A 6,785-nucleotide genomic window follows, 5' to 3' on the forward strand; every position below is an offset into this window, starting at 1 on the left:
AGAAGACTCTTGAGAGTCCCTTGGACTGCAAGGAGATCCAACCAGTCCATTCTGAAGGCGATCAGCCCTGGGATTTCTTTGGAAGGAATGATGGTAAAGCTGAAACTCCAGTACTTTGGCCACCTCATGCGAAGAGTTGACTCATTGGAAAAGACTCTGATGCTGGGAGGGATTGGGGGCAGGAGGAGAAGGGGACGACAGAGGATGAGATGGGTGGATGGCATCACTGACTCAATGGACGTGAGTCTCAGTGAACTCCGGGAGTTGGTGTTGGACAGGGAGGCCTGGCGGTCTGCGATTCATGGGGTCGCAAAGAGTCAGACACGACTGAGCGACTAATCTGATCTGATCTGATCTGGTGTCCATATCTTAGCTAGTACAGAAAAATAGTGGTTCATTGCCTAATTTTCTAGAGAACTATAGGTTGTTCATTTCATATGTGCTACTTACTTTAATCATACATGTATTGAAATAAAATGAATTGCATTGTCTATAAAGCCACTAAGTGATGAGCAAAATTCAAACTTGTCATCTTTTGTAGCTATTTTACATTCTTAGAGTTTTAGAAGAGCTCTGAGCAATGTCTAGGTGATATAAGACAACTGGCATGCCATTGTCTTTCCGTGATATAATCAAACTCTTGAGCCTTTGATAACTATGCTGAATATACTTAACAGTCCTCAAGGGCTTGTTTTAAACCAGCGTTCGAAAGAGAAGGGAATGGCAGTCCCTGGAGAAGGGAATGGCAATCCACTCCAGTATTCTTGTCTGGAGAACCCCGTGGACAGAGGAGCCTGGTGGGCTACAGTCCATGGGATCACAAAGAGTCAGACTTGACTAAGCGACTAACACTACTACTACTCCTTGTGAGGTTGGTGTTTTTATCTTTACTTTTCAGATGAGAAAACAGAGTGAATGAGTTAAGGGACTTGCCAGAGGCAGAATCAGAGGAAGGATTCAGCTATATATGATTCCAAAGGTCTCCCCCTTCTGTCCCATTGTTAGAATTCTCCTCATTTGGGCTCCAGAAGCACATCATAACATACTAGTATAGTCCCCAGTAGACTTCAAGCTCCTGAGCAACCATTCTCCGTTTATTTTCATCAGTGTTCCCGACATTTGCCGTTGGGTAGCTTTGTAGTTATTTATTGGATGAGTGGATGAACTAATGAAGAACACCCCTACAATTTGTATACTGTCACACACTCTGTGCCTGAGTTATTTGTTAAATAAAGTGATCTGTGATTTATCCCTAGTGATATTTTACATCTTCTCTCAATTTTTTCTCTGTAGTTAAGAAGAACCATAATTAGGTGGCCAGTTAGAATTTTGGTGCCCAGAGAGACAATCACTGATTCAGTCTGCCAGGCTACCAGTTACCCTGACATGCTTTGCATAACTGGTGTCTGAACGGAGACTGACATTGATTTGCTATTGCCAGGTAACACAATAGCATGGCAGCTTTCAGAAAATACCAAATTACTCTCAAAGCAAATTTTCCCCTTTGCAACATTCCTCTGAGAGCTAGAAACATAGTCATGTCAAACTTAACTTACTCTTTCCTTTATTTGGAAAAATAAAATGAAAGAACTTATCACTAATCTCCCAAAACTAGAGATGTTTAATGAGAATGACCACATTTAAAATAAGTATTAATATATACATGTATGTTTTGCAAATGAATAAGATGTAGAACATGTAAAGCTAAACATTTGGTTTCTGATTTCTGGAACCAGAATCCTTCCTGGATTTGAATTCTAACTTTGATATTTACTAGCTGGTAATTAGTTATTAGTTACATAATAATTAGGTAAATTATTAACTTCTCTATGCCCCAGTTTCCTCATCTGTAATTCAGGGATAATATGGACTTCCCAGGTGGTGCTAAAGAACCACCTACAAATGGGAAAGAACCCACCTACCAATGCAGGAGACTTTAAAGACTCAGGTTCAATCCTTGGGTTGGGACGATCCCCTGGAGGATGGCATGGTAACCCACTCCAGTATTCTTGCCTGAGAAACCCCATGGACAGAGGAGCCTGGAGGGCTATAGTCCATAGCATCACAAAGAGTTGGACACAACTGAAATGACTGAGCATGTATTTTTATCTATTCTAGAGTTGTTTCAAAAAATCAAGTAAATCTCATAAGGCACTTAAATCATCCTTTTTCACATGGAAGATACTGATTATAGTTGTATCATCTGTTACTGAAAATTTCTTCTAATTACCCTAAAACTTCATTCAATTCTCCTGGGCCTGTTTCCTCATTCTTAGTACAAGAGAGCAGACTATTTGATCCTTGCATCCTGTGTGATCTTAACATTCTACAATTGCACAGCTTATGGGTATTTACTTCTTTTATTCCCTTGTTACCACAATAAAACCCTAGTTCCCTAAAATTTGCCTTCTGAAGTAATGGAGAACAGGAAACTATCATTAACCTATTACTTAAATGTCTTAAGATTGAAAGGTAAAGCAATACAAAGTTTGCAGTTTAATTTTGAAACTATGAAAGCCTTTAACGTCTAGTCTTCAAATATAAGAGAGAGATGCTGTGAAAGAGGTCAAAATTGTGTGCTTACTTTTCCATGGCCCTGTTCCAATGCTGCAGTAGGTTTCATTCTTTCTCATTGGATGATATATTGTTTACATGGTTTCTCTTGAGACTGTAAGTTCTGTAGATGTGATATCAAAACATATTTGCTGAATAAATAAATGATTCAATCAATTGATGCTTCTCTGTTTTACAAAAAGTTGAAAAGCTAAGTGATAATTTTCTTTAAGATAAGGATGGAACTTAATCAAACAAAAACATTTCAAATTCAAATACCACTATGAAGACACTTTTGGAACTCACTGATTTAAAATTATAATCTGGCTTTGTGTGCTGTGCTTAGTCACTCAGTCATGTCTGACTCTTTGCGACCCCATGGACTTCAGCCTACCATGCTCCTCCATTTATAGGTATTCTCCAGGCAAGAATACTGGAGTGGGTTGCCATACCTTCCTCCAGGGGATCTTACCAACCCGGGGATCTTACCAACCCAGGGATTGAACCCAGGTCTCCCACATTGGAGACAGATTCTTTACTGTCTGAGCCACGAGGGAAGCCCTGGAGGAGGACATGGCAACCCACTCCAATATTCTTCTCTGGAGGATCCCCATGGATGGAGGAGCCTTACAGTCCATGGGGTGGCAAAGAGACATGACAGAGTGACTAAGCACAGTACACAAAGCCAGGTTATAATTTTATTTTATTTTTTTACATAATATCCCCTTTTTTATTTATTTTTTGTTTCATATATGATATTATACATGTTTCAATGCCATTCTCCCAAATCATCCCACCTCTCCCTCTCCCACAGAGTCCAAAAGACTGTTCTATACATCTGTGTCTCTATTGCTGTCTCGCATATAGGGTTATCGTTACCATCTTTCTAAATTCCATATATATGAGTTAGTATACTGTATTGGTGTTTTTCTTTCTGGCTTACTTCACTCTGTATAATAGGCTCCAGTTTCATCCACCTCATTAGAACTGATTCAAATGTATTCTTTTAATGGCTGAGTAATACTCCATTGTGTATATGTACCACCACTTTCTTATCCGTTCGTCTGCTGATGGACATCTAGGTTGCTTCCATGTCCTGGCTATTATAAACAGTGCTGCGATGAACATTGGGGTACACGTGTCTCTTTCAATTCTGGTTTCTTCGGTGTGTGTGCCCAACAGTGGGATTGCTGGGTCATATGGCAGTTCTATTTCCAGTTTTTTAAGGAATCTCCACACTGTTCTCCATAGTGGCTGTACTAGTTTGCATTCCCACCAACAGTGTAAGAGGGTTCCCTTTTCTCCACACCCTCTCCAGCATTTATTGCTTGTAGACTTTTGGATAGCAGCCATTCTGACTGGCGTGAAATGGTACCTCATTGTGGTTTTGATTTGCATTTCTCTGATAATGAGTGATGTTGAACATCTTTTCATGTGTTTGTTAGCCATCTGTATGCCTTCTTTGGAGAAATGTCTGTTTAGTTCTTTGGCCCATTTTTTGATTGGGTCATTTATTTTTCTGGAATTGAGCTGCAGGTGTTGCTTGTATATTTTTGAGATTAGTTGTTTGTCAGTTGCTTCATTTGCTATTATTTTCTCCCATTCTGAGGCTGTCTTTTCACCTTGCTTACAGTTTCCTTTGTTGTGCAGAAGCTTTTAATTTTAATTAGGTCCAATTTGTTTATTTTTGCTTTTATTTCCAATATTCTGGGAGGTGGGTCATAGAGGATCCTGCTGTGATTTATGTCGGAGAGTGTTTCACCTATGTTCTCCTCTAGGAGTTTTATAGTTTCTGGTCTTATGTTTAGATCGTTAATCCATTTTGAGTTTATTTTTGTGTATGGTGTTAGAAAGTGTTCTAGTTTCATTCTTTTACAAGTGGCTGACCAGTTTTCCCAGCACTACTTGTTAAAGAGATTGTGTTTTCTCCATTGTATATTCTTGCCTCCTTTGTCAAAGATAAGGTGTCCATAGGTGTGTGGATTTATCTCTGGGCTTTCTATTTTATTCCATTGATCTATATGTCTGTCTTTGTGCCAGTACCATACTGTCTTGATGACTGTGGCTTTGTAGTAGAGCCTGAAGTCAGGCAGGTTGATTCTTCCAGTTCCATTCTTCTTTCTCAAGATTGCTTTGGCTATTCGAGGTTTTTTGTATTTCCATACAAATTGTGAAATTTGGTAGCTTGATAAGGATTGCATTGAATCTATAGATTGCTTTGTGTAATATACTCATTTTTGCTGTATTGATTCTTCCAATCCATGAACATGGTATATTTCTCCATCTATTAGTGTCCTCTTTGATTTCTTTCACCAGTGTTTTATAGTTTTCTATATATAGGTCTTTAGGTAGATATATTCCTAAGTATTTTATTCTTTTTGTTGCAATGGTGAATGGAATTGTCCATAATTTCTCTATTTTCTCATTATTAGTGTACAGGAATGCAAGGGATTTCTGTGTGTTGATTTTATATCCTGAAACTTTACTATATTCATTGATGATTAGCTCTAGTAATTTTCTGGTGGAGTCTTTAGGGTTTTCTATGTAGAGGATCATGTCATCTGCAAACAGTGAGAGTTTTACTTCTTTTCCAATTTGGATTCCTTTTATTTCTTTTTCTGCTCTGATTGCTGTGGGAAAAACTTCCAAATCTGTGTTGAATAATAGTGGTGAGAGTGGGCACCCTTGTCTTGTTCCTGACTTTAGGGGAAATGCTTTCAATTTTTCACCATTGAGGATAATGTTTGCTGTGGGTTTGTCTTATATAGCTTTTATTATGTTGAGGTATGTTCCTTCTATTCCTGCTTTCTGGATAGTTTTTTTTTTATCATAAATGGATGTTGAATTTTGTCAAAGGCTTTCTCTGCATCTATTGAGATAATCATATGGCTTTTATTTTTCCATTTGTTAATGTGGTGTATTACATTGATTGATTTGCAGATATTGAAGAATCCTTGCATCCCTGGGATAAAGCCCACTTGATCATGGTGTATGTTCTTTTTAATGTGTTGTTGGATTCTGATTGCTAGAATTTTGTTAGAGATTTTTGCATCTATATTCATCAGTGATATTGGCCTGTAGTTTCCTTTTTTTGTGGCATCTTTGTCAGGTTTTAGTTTTAGGGTGATGGTGGCCTCATAGAATGAGTTTGGAAGTTTACCTTCCTCTGCAATTTTCTGGAAAAGTTTGAGTAGGATAGGTGTTAGCTCTTCTCTAAATTTTTGGTAGAATTCAGCTGTGAAGCCATCTGGACCTGGGCTTTTGTTTGCTGGGAGTTTTCTGATTACAGTTTCAATTTCCGTGCTTGTGATGGGTCTGTTAAGATTTTCTGTTTCTTCCTGTTTTAGTTTTGGAAAGTTGTACTTTTCTAAGAATTTGTCCATTTCTTCCAAGTTGTCCATTTTATTGGCAAATAATTGCTGATAGTAGTCTTTTATGATCCTTTATATTTCTGTGTCATCTGTTGTGATCTCTCCATTTTCATTTCTGATTTTATTGATTTGATTTTTCTTCCTTTGTTTCTTGATGAGTCTGGCTAATGGTTTGTCAATTTTATTTATCCTGTTGAAGAACCAGCTTTTGGCTTTGTTGATTTTTGCTGTGGTCTCTTTTGTTTCTTTTGCATTTATTTCTGCCCTAATTTTTAAGATTTCTTTCCTTCTACTAACCCTGGGGTTCTTCATTTCTTCCTTTTCTAGTTGCTTTAGGTGTAGAGTTAGGTTATTTATTTTACTTTTTTCTTGTTTTTGAGGTATGCCTGTATTGCTATGAACTTTCCCCTTAGCACTGCTTTTACAGTGTCCCACAGGTTTTGGGTTGTTGTGTTTTCATTTTCATTCATTTCTATGCATATTTTGATTTCTTTTTTGATTTCTTCTGTGATTTGTTGGTTATTCAGCAGCATGTTGTTCAGCCTATCCTGGAGAAGGTTCCGTGTGCACTTGAGAAAAAGGTGAAATTCATTGTTTTGGGATGAAATGTCCTATAGATATCAATTAGGTCTAACTGGTCTAGTGTATCATTTAAAGTTTGTGTTTCCTTGTTAATTTTCTGTTTAGCTGATCTATCCATAGGTGTGAGTGGGGTATTAAAGTCTCCCACTATTATTGTGTTATTGTTAATTTCCCCTTTCATACTTGTTAGCATTTGTCTTACATATTGCGGTGCTCCTATGTTGGGTGCATATACATTTGTAATTATTATATCTTTTTCTTGGATTGATCCTTTGATCA

The sequence above is a fragment of the Bubalus bubalis genome, chromosome 4, assembly GCF_019923935.1.
Source record: "Bubalus bubalis isolate 160015118507 breed Murrah chromosome 4, NDDB_SH_1, whole genome shotgun sequence".
NCBI classification, from domain to species: domain Eukaryota; kingdom Metazoa; phylum Chordata; class Mammalia; order Artiodactyla; family Bovidae; genus Bubalus; species Bubalus bubalis.